Source organism: Lactuca sativa, chromosome 7, assembly GCF_002870075.4.
Source record: "Lactuca sativa cultivar Salinas chromosome 7, Lsat_Salinas_v11, whole genome shotgun sequence".
NCBI classification, from domain to species: Eukaryota; Viridiplantae; Streptophyta; class Magnoliopsida; order Asterales; family Asteraceae; genus Lactuca; species Lactuca sativa.
The window spans coordinates 180,821,782-180,839,612 of record NC_056629.2 but is presented as its reverse complement, the minus strand read 5'-3'; the positions used below and the strand labels follow the sequence as shown (position 1 = coordinate 180,839,612).

At 31.9% G+C, this 17,831-nt stretch overlaps 1 long non-coding RNA gene across 1 annotated transcript; it reads left to right on the top strand.

The window, feature by feature from the left end:
- The first annotated feature begins 14,041 nt into the window (after positions 1-14,041).
- LOC111914910 (uncharacterized) lies at positions 14,042-16,517 on the top strand. The gene is made up of 3 exons (XR_002857989.2): positions 14,042-14,516; positions 15,249-15,301; positions 16,365-16,517. It is a non-coding gene; the product is annotated as an uncharacterized LOC111914910 (long non-coding RNA).
- Positions 16,518-17,831: the final 1,314 nt, after the last annotated feature.

Below are 17,831 nucleotides of genomic sequence, written 5' to 3'. Positions count from 1 at the left end.
TGATTGTATGTAATAATAGGACAAGAAAATTAATGGTTATTATATAGAATGTAAGTTTGATGTTTAGTTTTAATGTGAACTGGTATTAGCAAGGAAGAAAATTGTCAGTTTGATTGCATGTAAGTGTAATGTTGATTATTAATGTGCAATAACATAACCAAAAAACTAGTTACCAAAGTGGCATTAACAAAATTGAAAATGTACTAGTTCAAACATAGCAGACCAAAATACCATTAACCATAATGCATCTAAGTGTAATATCATGTTTACAAACATACAATACCCAAAATACCTATCAAAAGTACCTATTTCTACAACATACCATAACCAAACATTGTAAACGTGTTCTAACTTTACTTAGAAATAATAACAAAAGCATAATTAAAGCTACAAGCTAAACAACAACATCTTTCCCCTACTTCTGTCCACTCCCCTTTCCATAGGACCTCCCTGCCCCTTGCATGTCCTAGCATTGTGACCTTTGTTGTGGATATTACTACAAGTGACTGTCAAGTATTTCATTCTTAAACTGGTACTTTGATTTGTCTCATCAGCTGCCCTCTTCTTTTTTTTTTCTCCGACTTGCCAATCTACAAACAAATTTATAAGGATACATATCAATAAGTTTGGTAAATATTTTCAAATTAAATTATGCAAAACATGTATAACAACAAACCTGTTTGTGATGTTTGGGTAGCAGAAGGGTTATTGGACAATCAGATCTACACCACATGCTCCTTCCATTTATTGGTTCAATTATGTGTTGGTACATAGCATTCTATGTACTAAGCCAGTAACATTTGTTCACCCAAGCCTCAGGATCTCCATATTCTGACCCATTCTGCATCTTATCATACATTGCAGCAATAACATGCTGGCATGGAATACATGTAATTTCCTATTTCCTGCAAGTGTAACTCCTCTCTTTCAAGTTCACAACATACTACTCCATCCATAGACCAGTCACTTGATATTTATCAACTTCACTGAATAGAACATTCATCTTATTTGCCTCTATCTTATTGTTTTTCTAAGATTGTTGTTGCAGTTGAATTTAGAGAACTGTTGCATTTGTCTAGCACTTTATGAACATTTTACTATTCTCTTTGTGAGGTATTCTCTAATAAATTCCAAACAAATGATTATAGGCTTGTACCTGGCCTCATCTAACTTGGAGTTAAATACCTCACACAAGTTATTTGTCAAACTATCAGTCATTTCCCTTCCTATGTATAAAACCAAACAATTAATTAGTGAAATTAGTTATGAAATATGTTAATGAAAGGAGTATGATACTTACTAGAGAAATGGGATTTTGCCCAGTGTTTTGCATGAATTTTACTTAACCACTCATGGGCTTCTGGGTTAAGCTTTTTCAGTTTCTCTATAGCCCTATTAAATTTTAGTATGCTATATACTTTTCCACAACACCATACTGCTTCCCTCAGTTCATCTCCCTTTTGTTTCAATTCATATTGTCAAACACATGTCTTAAACAAAACCTTCACTCGGCTGATGGAAATAGCTTCTCTATTGCAACCAAGATTCCCTATGAGTACAATTAAAATAAGTTAGTAAATGAAATAAAAAATTGAAGTTTGTTGTAGGTAGAAGGAACCTTTTTCCAATATGAAATGAAGGTGAAGTTAGATGAAGAATTCAAATCCAAGTCATCATCTAAGTGTTCCAAAAACCATGTCCAAGAGTTAATATTTTCAGTTTCTACAATGGCATATGCAACTGGGTAAATGTCATTGTTCAAAGTTTCCTCATCCAACACTGTTTTTTGCATCATTCTGACTATGAAATTTACTTTCATCTTCACTATCCTCACAATCATATTCATCATCTATAACTAGTTCATTATCTATGATTTGCTCATCATTCATGACTGGCTCATCATCCATGAGTGGCTCATTACCCTGTATCACTTGGGAAGGTCCACTAAATGTTCCATATGGCACAATAGACTGGGAGTAGACTAGTTTTTTCCTAGAAGATACAACATATTTTCCCTTCTTTTGGTTCCTATCTAGTTCAGGGGACACATCATTAACCGACTCCTTAATAATAACCTTTGTTGGGGATAACAAAACAACTGTTAACCCTTGTATGCCCATTCTCTATGTAGATACTTAATAGGTTATTTTTTCCATATAATTTGACAATACATGCATATCCCCATCATTTCCTAGAGCTAAGAGACCAAAGTCCAACTCTACTTTTGGAATAAGAAAATGATAATACAAAGTTTGCCCTTCTATGTACCCTATTTGTCGAACCATTGTATCCAACTCATGCACAGAGAAAACGTCAGTATCTACAAAGTCAACATAGTCTATTGTTCCATCTACGTACCTTCTCCCAAGGCTTTTCGTGAATATCCCACCGTGATATTTTCAATGTGAAGTAGTTGCTTATTCCCTCTGAAACAAAGAATAACAAAAAAAAAATTCAACTATTTGGGCGTAATTTCAAATCGACAAAATATATGATCATGTTAGTAAGTCACTTACGATATAACCTTTCTAAATCGCTTTCGTGTCTTTGGAACAAACCACTCATAACGTTAACACCATTATCATTTTCAATCGTACTGGAAGATGATCCTTGCCTTGCGTTGCGTTGGAGAAGACGATGATGAATGTGAAAGGATAATAGGTAGCTGGGGAAGATGATCTTTGTAACTAATTGCAAAGATCATGCATATATTATGTGCATAATGAAGGATTATAGTGACTACAGTGATGATATCCTTCTAGTCACTAAGTATATCTAAAACTACATCAAGAATCCAACATTAATGATGTAAAATGATTTTAATGGACATATACTAATAAACTTCTCCAACACCTTCAAGAAACTTGAAGAGTTAAGACCCATGTTTGAGGAGAAGACTATGCCTTCTTCTGAAGTCATCTCTCTAGATAAAAGCTCGAAATCACCCTCTCCCCAAAGAACTCCAGCTCCCACTCCAAAGAAAACTCCGCCTCCTCAAAGGATTACTTATGCCTGAAGAATGTCTATGGAATTTGAAAGGTTGAATCAATTCCATAACAAACATAGGAAAAAGCGCGAAGACATATGGTTAAAAGATGCTCATGAAGCAGTAACAACCTACATGTCCTATTCATTGAAAAACGTAATCTTCTTTTATTACACTCTCATGCATTTCAGAAAAAGAATATTATCGAACACATGCAGATTTTGTTTCAATGAATCCAGAAGAAATCTTCTTAATCGGCATGGTGTTTAGCTTCAAAATCTATAAGCACCACAAGACGAAGCCAACATACGATAGGGCATGCAATTTCCTTAGATCTCTCATATGTGACCTTGCCACTATTGATTATGATATTTATCCAATCATTGCTTGTCAAGTTGAACTTCCCCCATTTGAATATCCTATGATGATCACTGAAAGTGTCCAAGAGATGAATTGTGGTTCCACAAAAAGCCCTGATCTTGGCATCATCTTCAGAACCGCTAGGACACTGAAAAAACTTCCACCCTACAAAAACATTTCACAGATGCCACAATAATCAGCTTTAATACATCCTCATACTCACTAAAAAGTCAAAATTTCATACCAATAAGATGATGTATGAACCCTCATGATTGGGTCATGTCATTCTCAATTGTTTCCAAGGACAAGAAAAGAATGTGAATATGATCTAGCAAAATGGATGTGGAAATGGCTGAATTTCTGAAGAAGAAGATCGTATCTCTAGGTCCTTGTGATTAGCCAGATGGTCTTGAGAATTTGAGATATAGGCATATACAAAAAGAGCATTAGGGAGTGTTTTACAAGGCGAATGTGAATAAAGTTTTGAAAAACTTAACGATGTATTTGCAAGATAAGCACTGCTACAAGACTACAACATTGAATGAGACTCTTGCAAGTGTGTCCAACATGTTGAAATGGTGGATAACAGTTTACACTATGGTGTTTTCTTTTCCTCCTCAAGTTTCTGATGAGATTAAGTGAGATTTTAACATTTCTTCTTTGTATATAATCGTTCCCAAAAGTGGGACAATATCTTTGGTGGCCACTTAGGGACTCATTCGCTCCTATTGGATTATGTTTGGTGGCCACAATGTCAACACCGCCCATCGATGTTCATAATCTCTTTGCTAAGACAATCCAACCAAATATGGTTAACAAAGTAATCAAATAAATGAGAAGATAGCATTAGAATCATTTAGTTTGTAATCATGATCGTGATACTAATACCCCATATAATTGTTGGATTAGTGTCTAAGTCCATAACTATTTTGGTATGTACTTGACCCGATGGTGCATGGTCCTTTTGGGTTGCCTTCACCAAAGCAACTTGATTGGAGAAATAAATAAAGAGAGAGAGGTTATTATGATTTATTAATATGTTATAAGAATAATATATTAAAGGAGAAATCATATTTGTTTAATTAATATTGGTCAATAATTAATTAAGAATGAATTTTGTGATCAAGTGTAATTAATTAAACTAGAGGGGCTGAATTGTAATTATGTGATAGTTACAAAATAAGGTAAGGATTGTCTTATATATATGGTGAACGAATTTGAGGTGTAAATCCCTTAGAATTCGACTAGGATAAGGGTTTCTAGGACTTATCTTATGGTTGCTTGGTGGACAAGCAACTAGATAAGGATAAGGACTAAAACCTTAATCTTTACACCTATATAAACCCCCTAGGGCTTAGGAATTCGTCTAACCCTTCCCAAGAGGTCCTAAGGACGAATTCTAACCTCCCTCCTCTCTCTTTATACCTTCTCCACTTGCTTATGGTGTTTGTAAGCCATTAGAGGAGTGACACTTGTGACTCTAAGCCTTCCAAAGTCAATTCAAGGAGGAATTGGATTGTTATTGCTATATAACAATCAAGGTATGTTCTTAAACCTAATTACATGTGAATTCTGATTTCCATATGCTAGAATTAGGGTTCAAAGTCTTGGATTCAAAGTATGTACAATAGAGAAACCTAGATCCAAGCTTTAGGGTTTGTATGAGCACATAGGATGTCTTATGACCAAAACCCATCAGTGGTATCAGAGCCATGATTGGTTTCTATTGTATTGATGCTTGATGTAACTGAAAATCGTGTTTTGGCCTCACTGTTCGACCTAACTCAGCGAGTCACTCTTGGACTCGGCGAGTCAGCCCTACTCGGTGAGTTCCAGAGGGTGACTCGGCGAGTCGGTGCGTCAGATAGTGTTTATCTCGGGATTTCTTGCTGTTTTTGCATTGGGATAATTACCTAATCTAGTTAGATTAATATTAATCCGATTATATGATATATTTGACTTTATTTTTAATCTAATTGAAGATATTTATCAATTAATAAGATAATTGTTTTCTTATAAGATAATTGATTAATTATTTTAAGTAAATTGATAAATTATTTTGCAAGAAATCATCAAATATGGATAATTATGTGATTAAATGTTATTTGTTATTTGATCCTTGTTGTTGTGAAAAGTTTCATATTTGGCCCTTTAGGTTTTATAGTTTAAATTTGAACCCCAAAAGCCTTGTTGTTTTGAAATTTAAATAGTTGAAACCCTAATGTTTTGAAAAAGGTTTCAAAACTTGCCCTCAAGTTTTGGAATTTAAATTTTGATTAAATAGTTTAATTTTGATGCATATTTAAATTCTAAACCCTAATAGTTTGAAATGTTTTGAAACTTGCCCTCAAGTTTTGGAATTTAAAAGTTGATTAAAAGTTTAATTAGGAATGTTAAATTCTAAAACTCTAGTATAGTTTTGAAAAAGTTCAAATCACACCCTTATGGTTTTATTAATTAATTAAGGTGTATAATTAATAGAGATTTAATAAATCCATAAAAGTTTAGGGTTACAATTTAATTGAATTAAAAGTATAATTGTTAAATTAGACCACCTACTATTTTGAAAGTGTAAAATACACCCTATACTATATATAACATTAAAAGTCTAACATTATATATATGTATGAGTAAAAGTCAGTCTTACCGTTAGTAGGCCTCATTCACGAAACTAGTCTATAAGGGGTGTTTAAGGAAATTGCCTATAAAATGGCGATTGAATGGGTATCCACTCTTACCCACCGCACTCTTGACTAGTGGAGGGTCGTTAGCCGAACGGGTAGGATAGGACGAAACCTTCCATTATAAGTATAATGAATTACTAAAGTAACTAAATGTTTTCATAAAATTCCCAATCTTAGTTACTTAGGCAAAAGTGAATTGATGCAATTCCATGAAATTACACTTTGTGCCCTTGCGAAGGCGTTAGTGGAGCGTGTGTGGTTAACCGGCACACTAAATGGGTCTATGCAAAGGTAGCAAAGGGTAACTCAATGTTTTTCATAGTTCGGTGGAGCGTGTGTGGTTTACCGGCACATCGAATAGGTGACTGTAACATGTGAAGGCACCATGTAGTTTGCATGGTTATTCACACCCGCTTTGTGATCCTCGGCATCCCAGTCACAAACAAGAGGGGCATATCGAGATTTAAACATGCCATTGAAAGTTCAATGAATCTCAAAGGATCTAGGAGTTTTCATAGATTTAAAACTTAAATTCTTTTTCGTTTTTCGTGGTGGAAATTAGTGAATCGTCATTCACTTACCTTCAAATATTCTCCAATTAGGGTTACGGCATCCCTCTCCCGAGTTGTAGAATATTGTGTTGGGTCCTAGCCTTAGTATCTCATTTGGGTGATTTGCTAAGGACTCAATCTATCAACTAACTTGAATTCATTTTTCTCCCGTTTTGTAGATGTCAAAGCTCAACAACTATGGTCTTCCCAAATCCCGTGGAACAAGCATTCCACATGAAGATGATATTCCACGATTTGATCGAGGAACAAGAGATCATGCTTCACTTCCTCCTCCTCCTCCAATTATTCTCCCTAACCCATAAGTTCAAAGGCTTGACAAGTTCAAGATCACTCAAGCCCTTTTGGCAAGTAAAAATAAAGAAGGAAAGTCGGTGTGTGCACACGTCCTAGGGATGATGTCACACATTGATAGGTTAAGAATGTTGGGATCCGTTGTCTGTGAGTAAATGGCTGTTGATTGGGTTCTTCAGTCACTTCCCAACTCATATAGTGAGTTCGTAAGAGAGTACTATATAATGAACTACGACGTGAACCTTATAGATCTCACCTATATGCTCATTGCTGCCGAATCAGCAATGATTTGGCGCAATAGAAAAGCAAAGTTGATTGGTGAATCTGCCTTAAAGACCTCTATGGATATAGACAATGGAAATGAAAGACATGCAATGATCGAAAAGTTTGATCATAAGCAAAAGGCGATGTCTGAAGTAGTTCCATGTCCTGTTCCAAAAGAGTCAATTTGCTTTTATTGCCAAGAGAAGGGGCATTGGAGACGAAGCTGCCCCATTTACCTAAGAGATCTAAGAGATGGGAGAGTCGAAACGTATGGCTCTAATATAGGTAAAATCCATTTACTAACTCTTTTAAGCTTCTATTCTAGATTCTTAATACATAATGTAATAAGATTACAATTGATGTTTTGTAGGATCGAAGAATAGAAAGGGAGCTTAAGGGAAGAAGTGAGCAAAATCTAACCGTAAAGGAATGGATTTCGATCGCATTTCTCGAAGATTAGATTCTTGTGCTACTACTTAGAGTTATAATTAGATTGCTAAGAAAGATGTATTAGCATAAGTTTTTCAATGAGTTGTATTGTAAGGACAAATTTTTCCGCAATAAAATAAATTTTGATTTTAAATTTTATTTATTTATCCTTACAATGGCGTGTATGAAAAATTGATGTTAAAATCTTTCTATTATTAGCAATAATGAATTTGGTTCTTATTATGTTATTTATGGAAAGTCGAGAATTTACCAAATAGGGAGAGTTTCTCATCGCCCAAGTTTCAATTGGACAGAAACTTGGAATCATGCATCTTGGTTGCACGATGAATGAGAAATTTCATATTTGGAAATTAGACTAATTAATTGACAGAGTGTCAAGTGAAGGACTTGGAGATCGAATACACAAAGTTGCGTGTTGATCAAGTCCACCATAAGAGTAACAAGATATTCTTCATGATTTACTAAAGGTTTAGTAAATATGATTATACTTATAAGATTAAGTGTAATTCTTAGTTGATTGAAAAAGTTTAAATCAATAGCAGAACGAATAAGAAGAATCAAGAAGACAGAAAGATAAAAGTTTCTCCATTCTAAGAAGAAGGGAGAGTAGCTTTTATGCTTTATGATAGGTCTTAATGATTAAGAACCATGTCTCAATTGATCCTCTAAGTAAGTCTTAGTACAATTGTATGTTTAAGAAGAGGAATCAGGGATTGAAGAAATGGTTAAATCAATAAGTCAATCATACTTCGTTCCAATAACAAGTCTTAAAGTTAAGATTGTGACATTGAGTGAAAGGTATTAAAAAGGTTTGTAACTTTCATTAAATGTGGAAAGTTGTGATGTCTTGGATAAGACAAAGACCAACTATGACAAATTTATGAAGTGTTTTGATAAAAACTACACTAACTCTTGAATATTTGTTTATCAAGAAATGTTTATTGACAAGAGAATCATATATGTCAAGGAGTCAGTGGGAGTCTTAATGGTCTTGAAAGGTTTCAAGAACAAATCAAATAAACCTTATCGATCATCACTAGCACACGAGTTGAGGTTTACAACCTATCGTGTTGACATTATTTTGATTTTGTGCCAATCCAATCGAGTTAATTATGCATGTGAGTTCTATGAGTTCTCATTTGGAACGCATAAAAGGCAAAGCACCTTAATCAATGAAAGGTACATTGATAGGAAAGGGTGAGCTGCTTAACTACTTGGAAGACATGGTGGGCAGCTGCGCTACCATAAAGGCAAGAAATCGAGATCAAGAAAGTTCGATCCATAAGAGTTTGAATTTGTCGTAAACTTTGGTTTTGACAAATTCACATGGATAGGAACACATACACCGCTCAAATCTAAGTGTCATAAGATTTCCTCCTTCATGAAAATGATTGTGAGGAAATGCTTTCACTAAGAAAGATTTAAGAAGATAGTGATTGTAAAATTGCATTCTCAAATTCAATCATGGTTACGGCATCCCTTTCCATAATTTGAATTGTGAGGTTTGACAATTAGTCTTAATTGTTTAGACACACATATGAACTATCGAAGGCAAAGGTGTATAAGTTCAAGAAGCATTGATAAAGGATTATCAAAGCACTAAGTATTAGAAACATGAACTTAAGAAATTCAATAAGTATTGTTTTCTAAAAGTTAAGATGTTTATGAATACATGTCGAAGCTAGTGGGAGCATAAAGTGTTATGTTTTATAATAATCATCAAAATAGTGGGAGCATAAAAGTTATGATTATATGATTATTAAGGAAAGTATTGCAAGGTTAGCAATATTAATTATAGAAAACAAGAGTCATACTTTGCAAAGTCGCAATAGTTGAAGAGTTGTTTTGCTATAATTAAGGGAGAGAATATTATGCTTCATTTCAAATCTAAAGGTTTAGGTTGAGAAATGTTAATAAAATTTAGTCAAAGGTATAAAGTGTGTTCTTAAAATTTCGATTATGATTACGGCATCCCTCTTCACTATTCGAATTTTGAGAACATAGCAAATAAAACATTATGCGTCGTGTCACATACGCTTCGGGTATAGGATCGATTGCAAATGCTTTAATGTTTGACCATTCTAAAATTTTCCAAATGTCAAGTGCATTTAGAGGGAAAAAGGACTAGAATTGGTTTTGACTAAAACAATTAAACAACTATCAAAGGACAACCCAAAGTTCGACGAGGATTGGTCACTTGTGAGTAGTTGGAAGTATAGTATTGGAAAATATGGAAATGTTTCCATATTGGATGGACCGTATCGACATCATTACGAATAGATAAGATTCTATTAAGAATGAGTTGTCATATGGAACATATGGAAGTGTGTCCATATTGGGAATTGAATATTGAAAATCTATGTCTAGATTAGAAACTTTTATGCAAAAGGATGTTCAAAGGAATGTACTTTGAGTGAGAGACATCATATCTAAGGAATTGTCTTGTAACAATCTCCGATAGAGGACTTTGTAATATCATTGGCAATAGTCTTTGTGACTTTGGTGCAGTGACATTACGAAAGGATCATTGCATAAAGTGTTAGAATCTAGCATATTCTATAAGTAGCAAGAATTTGATATTCTTACACTTATGGAAAAGGATTTGGAGTTGTAAAATGAGAATGATTGGAAATGTGTTCAATTTGTCTGTTTCACAAAGTAAGAACCATAGGTAAACATTGTGTGCATGCTAGGAGCATGGAACAAGTGTTGGAATTCAAGTAAGAAGTTGATTAACCAAAACGACAAATAATGAGTAATCGATATGGTGATAAATTAAAAGTGTTTTATTTATACTAAAAGGTTTGAGGCCATATGGGATTAGTATTATTCTTGTGTTTCACTTTGCATGTTTTGACTTCCAGAATAATTGAGTTTATTAAGAATAATCGAATTATTCGAACGGGCCGCAGTCGTTCATATGTTGGAAGTAGATATGAATGAAGACTGTCGTGAATTGGTGTGTGGATTGTCTAAAAGAGTATTAGACATAAGCAAATGTTTGCTGCAACGTTCATGAGTGCTTATGAATGTGATTTGAGCATTGGATTAAACCCACGCTCACTTGGATCACTCCATGAATTGTATCACGAGTGATTGGTGAGACGATAACATCTTATATTCTTGAAACCGAGATGTGTGAGTTGTATCTTGCAAATCGGTTACACATTGATAATATGTAAACGCACCAGTAACTTGGTGTTATAAAACATATTGTTGTGTGTAATTCGGTGCGTGAGTGCAAGCGAGCATTGTATCAAAGTTTATCCATTCCTTTTATTCAAAGTAGAATAAAAGCGATATCTTTGGGCCCCTTGATGGTTTAATGATGACAAACGTAAATGCTCGGCCGGGCTAGCGCTAATTTGATTTGCTCAATTAGTCAGTCGTCATAAATCGGGAATCGAGATATAGTACAAAGAGAATGATTTGAAATCATATTTTCATATGATATCTAGAATGGAGGAATATATGATCCCTTATCTCAGGACACACATATTTGATATGATCAGAGTTGACAGCGGCTTTGGAAAGCTACGATTGCAGATCGGGATCCGAAGTCATACGCAGAATAGTTATTAGACTTATCCAAGTGGGAGACTGTTGAATTAGTGTCTAAGTCCATAACTATTTTGGTATGTACTTGACCAGATGGTGCATGGTCCTTTTGGGTTGCCTTCACCAAAGCAACTTGATTGGAGAAATAAATAAAGAGAGAGAGGTTATTATGATTTATTAATATGTTATAAGAATAATATATTAAAGGAGAAATCATATTTGTTTAATTAATATTGGTCAATAATTAATTAAACTAGAGGGGCTGAATTGTAATTATGTGATAGTTACAAAATAAGGTAAGGATTATCTTATATATATGGTGAACGAATTTGAGGTGTAAATCCCTTAGAATTCGACTAGGATAAGGGTTTCTAGGACTTATCTTATGGTTGCTTGGTGGACAAGCAACTAGATAAGGATAAGGACTAAAACCTTAATCTTTACACCTATATAAACCCCCTAGGGCTTAGGAATTCGTCTAACCCTTCCCAAGAGGTCCTAAGGACGAATTCTAACCTCCCTCCTCTCTCTTTGTACCTTCTCCACTTGCTTATGGTGTTTGTAAGCCATTAGAGGAGTGACACTTGTGACTCTAAGCCTTCCAAAGTCAATTCAAGGAGGAATTGGATTGTTATTGCTATATAACAATCAAGGTATGTTCTTAAACCTAATTACATGTGAATTCTGATTTCCATATGCTAGAATTAGGGTTCAAAGTCTTGGATTCAAAGTATGTACAATAGAGAAACCTAGATCCAAGCTTTAGGGTTTGTATGAGCACATATGATGTCTTATGACCAAAACCCATCAATAATGTTATACTATAGGATGCTAACAGTGACGGAGCTTGACTTTTTGATTTGGGGGGGGGGGGGGGGGGGGCGAAAGTATAGTAAGTATGAAAATTGGGGGGGGGGGGGGGGGGGGGTAAAGCCAAATTTTATAGCTTTTCTAATATGAAAAAATTTTAATAGATAAGGACTAGTTGTGACAAAAAAAAAAAGGGGGGGGGGGGGGAGCACATCCCCTCCTGTCCCCCAAGAAGATTCATCCCTAGATGCTAATAAACGTCAATGAATCCCCCCTCCAATTAACAAATTAAGAAAATATATGGCATAAAATGTTTTAGCCTATAGGAGTATTCAAGAATAAAAAAAAAAACCCTATATATTTTGGCTTGATGTAAAGAAAATATAACACAATTTCAATTTTAGCCGTCATGGTTCATGATTAGTAATAATCCAAGTTTCTACAGTAGTTTTGAAATCCATTAATAAATTTGTAATACCGATACATAAGTCAAAACTCACCTTCAAATCAATTAAGAAAAGCATTTGTTTGAATAATTACTTGGCTAGTGTAGAAATGGCATAACAAGTCATTTCGTTTGAAGGTGAACTTTTAGAACCATGGGAGTAATGAATCAATGAAAAAAAGTTACATTTAGGATATCACCCACAACTACCAAAATAGATGGAGGGTGACGTCGATTGCGAAGTTAAACTACATGCAACAATTCTCAAATTAAACGATCAAAGAGGATGGAGATTTAGCCAACTAATAAAAATTGTATTTCATTTTCTAGTTTTATGTTATTGTACTTTTGTTCATTTTCTAAACTAGTTCTATCTGGTCAAATATTTTTATCCCGAATTTGGTAAAATCTGATAGGAACTCTTTAACACCGATTCTACAATTTCTAATTAAATCCGTTTTGAAAACCCCTATAGAATTTTTTCCAGTTCGTGTGCACCTCTAAAGTAAAAACTAATTTTAACGTAATAAAGTTTAAAATAACTTGGAAACATTTACATGGCAAGATTGACCAATGTAAGAGCACTATACAATGGCCCAAAAGGCCCACAAAACTGACGCATGACTTTGTAAAATCTTAATCCATGGGCCTCAACTATCCCTTGTCACGAGAACAAAAGTGTATATTAGCCCAAGAAAAACTTACTATACCAGCCCATTAATCCAGATTAAATTCATACCCACAATCGTAAGTGGGCCAAAAAGATTTGAGTAAGAACCTCTTAACATTTTTTTTATTCTAAAATTTAGTTAATAGCTTTTACAGATATAATATGAAAATGATATCATGAAAATATGAATTTAGTAGGCCTTGAGTAAAAAAAATAGTGGGTGGGGTTTTTTTATTGGACAGACGATATACTAAAATAATTTTGAAGATTCTACGGTAACTATTTTCGACTTGTTTGGCATGTTCTCCCAAGTTAGACGATTCTTTTTATAGTATTTTTTTTTCTTTTAATTATTCTTTTGGTAATCCATATAATACAATCCGAATTGACCATATGGATAATTTAAATTCCCACATGTTTTTCTCTTTTCAGTCTATATGTTTGTTGTAAACGGAATAAGCAACTAAGTTTGGTAACTTACAGATGAGATTCGAAGTTAAGACAATTTCTTTTAAAGTGTTTAATTATCAAATGATCCCACCTTGATGATAATATAAAGTTAGTGTTAAACAAAATCCTAGACGTAAGTTGCATTGCGTTTTATGAATGTTTAGATTCTATAGTTCCTACAATGTTGGGTTTGTTAGATAAAACTAAACAATTTAATTTTGAATGATTCTAACTTTTTAATAGTTAATTAAGAAAATATAAAGTTTCTTAACCATTTAAATCATTTTCATACATTTAGAGGTTATTAGAGATATCAGATATATTGCATGCTGACCGATACAAATCATGTGCAACACCAATTTCATATTGTCAATTTCTGAATTGATTTGAAAACAAATCATGTCCACTTATTAATTTTCTTTTTAAACGGTCAAAATTGTCAATTTTATACTATTCATGTGCAACACTAATTTCATATAAGAAATATATATTAATAAATGTGTATTACGTTTATTGGTTGAATAAAGGGTAATGTCGTGTATTTTACTAAAGTATATGAAAGACGTATGTAAAGCATGAGTTTGTGTGCAGTTTTAACAGATGAATAATGTATACCTTTTGGTATATAGGAGTATAAATAAAAATATATTCCATTTTGGCAGAAGAAACATAAACACGAAGACGAACATGTGGATATAAAGAATATCAAAATTCGAGTCCGGGTGAAGAAATTATGGTCGTACGAAGTTGAGATAAAGATGTTGTGAAACCACGATGTGGCAAGAATGTCACCCCGGCGTGGTGACAGTCAGAAAAAAAAAGAAGGTTTTAAGTACAAAAATCAATCGTTTTCACCCCATTTTTCAAAGGTACGTTATAGAGAGCAAGAGAGTGCGATTTTGGGGTCCTGGAGCTTGATTTGATGAGGGATCAAAGGGAGCTGCTTGAGAGATCAATGATTCTTACTTGTGACAAGGTAATCACTCACATTCCTTACTAAAACCATCCTAATTGATTATGAGTTCATAAACCCTAAGATGTGTATGTTCTTGGATGATGAAATTAATGGAAAAATTGATACAAGTAGAGTGTTAGTAACTTGTTATAATGCTAAGATTCATGAGTATGAGGTTTTAATGTAAAGAATCCTTTAATTTTATGGAAATGGAATAAGGGTAATCAAGAACCCTAAATTATGGAATGTGAGTTTAGTTGAAATTAAAGTGATATTTACATGAACTAAGTGGAATTGAAGATGTATTGATGGATTATAACTAATTTAGACTGAATGAATTAAGTTATCGTATTAAGTCACGCATAAATGATTTGTACTTTAAGTTATGATACTCAAAATGGTGAATAAGTTGAAGTGAAGTTGATGTCTTAATAAATTAAGACATGTAAATAATAAAATCATGAGGTGTTATTGATTTTGATGTGAAAGTTGATTCTGAAAATAAGTTGTGAATAAATGACTTGCATATTTGTAGTGATAATTAGATTGGTGAAATGAAGTTATGCATAAGTCTTTATATATTAAGACATAATGATAAGTAACTCATGAAATTTACCAAGTTTAAATACATAACTTAATGTTTTTGCATTTATTGGAAGATTTGAGTTAATATATATGAGTAAATGGTGTCTTGAGTTATAATACTAAAGAGTTATGTGATTGTTTGATTGTTATTGAAATTTTCTGAAACAGAAGCAGATTCGAGATATCTAAAGTTGGAATTCCTATACACGAAACATAACCAGGTGAGTATCTTGTCCTATTTGTGATGACTTAATGATCATGTTATATGATTGTTGTTAAGGAATATTATGCAAGAATTATATATATATATATATATATATATATATATATATATATATATATATATATATATATATATATATATATATATATATATATATATATATATATATATATATATATATATATATATATATATGAGTGTGACTTACATGATTAAACCTATGAAAGGTGATTAGTTCTACTCATATAGATGATTGATTTAATGAGAATTTCCAATTAAAACTTACATTATTAGACCTTTGAGAAGTGATTGCGTTTATTCATGTAGAAGATCGATATGATGAGAACTTCTAATTGAGAAGTATATGAGGTCTATCAATGTAGAAGTTACGTCAATGGTAATAATGTGAAATTAGTAAATATGTGATTTGATCTCTGAGAGATGACGAATTCAATTTCTAAGAGATTTTAAACAAAATCAATAATGGAATTATATTATGAGTAAAAATGTATTGTGTAAACGATAGTATTTTAAATATAATTTGAGTAACGTTATTCCATATAGAGTATAAATATGTGTTTACTCTTGTGATAATTATAGATCATTACTATATACAAGTTCGAAACGTACCATCATTGATGTGACTAGATCTTGAGAGGTTACGATGTCCAATCATAAGAGATTGTTAATGAAATGAATAATAGAATCATATAAGTAATATTTTGTGCAAATAAGATATCTTATTTGTGAGATATGTAGTTAGGTTTTTAAGAGATAATAAAGCTTAATCACAATGGAAAAATATAATAATTAGCTTGTGATACTAATTGATGAGAAGTTTGGGATTTTAATAAATTTATATGTTTGGTGATTGGTGTGTGTATGTGTGTTTATATATTTATATGCAATGTGTGTGCATGTGAATTATGTGAAAGATGACTAGTGATTCCATGGAGCTCGTAATTATAGTAATTATTTATTGATGTAATTAGTATGTATAATTATTAAATGCAACGTAGTTAGAGATTACTCAACAAGCTTTGTGTTGTTGTGCCTTTCAGATTTATGAAGACTTAAAAAGATTGCAATGTTATAGTGAAGATATAGTAACACTTGATTCAGATTGTTGTTGGAATTTATTATGTGTAATCCTTATTGATAACTACTTGTATTTATGAGCAGACATAAATGTATGTCATATTCTTTGTGTTTAAAAATCGGGTGTTGCATCATGTCATTTTCCTCTAAATTTCTATGTGATTTCCATCTCGTTGCATACCAATTCCCCAAGAAAAAAAAAGAGAAAAGAAAAAAGAAAGAAAAACGAACAACGAAAAGTAAAAGCATTAGTATCAAATTTCATCTTTCTTTTTATTTCTTCCTAAAAAATGTATTATTCAACGGAAATCTGGGTTGGAAATTTCCATTATATTTTCATATTAATCATTTATGTTTGTACATATTGTGACCATCAATAAATATATTTGTCCATAAGTCCCTTTTACTTCTTTTCTATTAATTCATATGTTTTTTCCAACTATCAAACATTTTCTACATATCATATCAGAACGTTGCATATATTTTGACATGCGAATGTAGTTTATCGTAGAAAATGTTAAAAAATTACGAAACTTATAATTGCATGCTTAATATCTATACTTATTGAATTCCTAGTAGACCAATATCAATATGTTGTACAAAGTAAAATTATTTATTTAGACTTTTGATAAATATATATTATTAAAAGTTATTTTGTTTATAAGATTTCAAACAAAAAAACAATTTTTTATATTAAGCTCAAATAAAAAATTATAATTAATATGAACGATATAAAAATTTATTCGATTTAAATCATCTAATGAACTCCTGCAACTTGCATATTAATAAAATTAAACATATTTTATAAATTTAATGCCATTTTGACATATTTTTATTATTAAAAATTTAGAAAAAGTATTTTGGCAATTTTTAAATTTCTTTTATAATTATTCAAAATATCAACCATTAATTATAAGGTAGAATAATATAATTTATAACTTTATATTATACTTTTATCTCTTATTTGTTGATTAATTTATAAAAAAAACTACTTAGTTGAAAAAAAAAGCTTTCATTTTGTATACAAAATAGTTTCTAGATATTTCTTTTAGTTAATTTAACATTTTGATTTATGTTTTTTATATTTAACATATTTAATCTTTTTTTAAGTTTGTAAATTTATAAAATATGAACATTTATTTATTTAATTTAAACGTTTTTAAATTATTTTTAATAAAAAATTCAAAAACTTTAAGTTTATGGATTATTTCTAGAATTTATATTCATATCTATATTTTAACTGAAATATTAAATATATTATATTGATAATAAAAAAACCTATCATTAATATAATAATATTTTACATCCAACAACATATTTAATTATTAAATTAAATTTGTTAGATAGAAACTTGAACAGTTAGTCATTGTGAACTAATATTTATGGTTGGAGAATTGATTTGTAGTATTTTAGACAAACATAAAAATTTA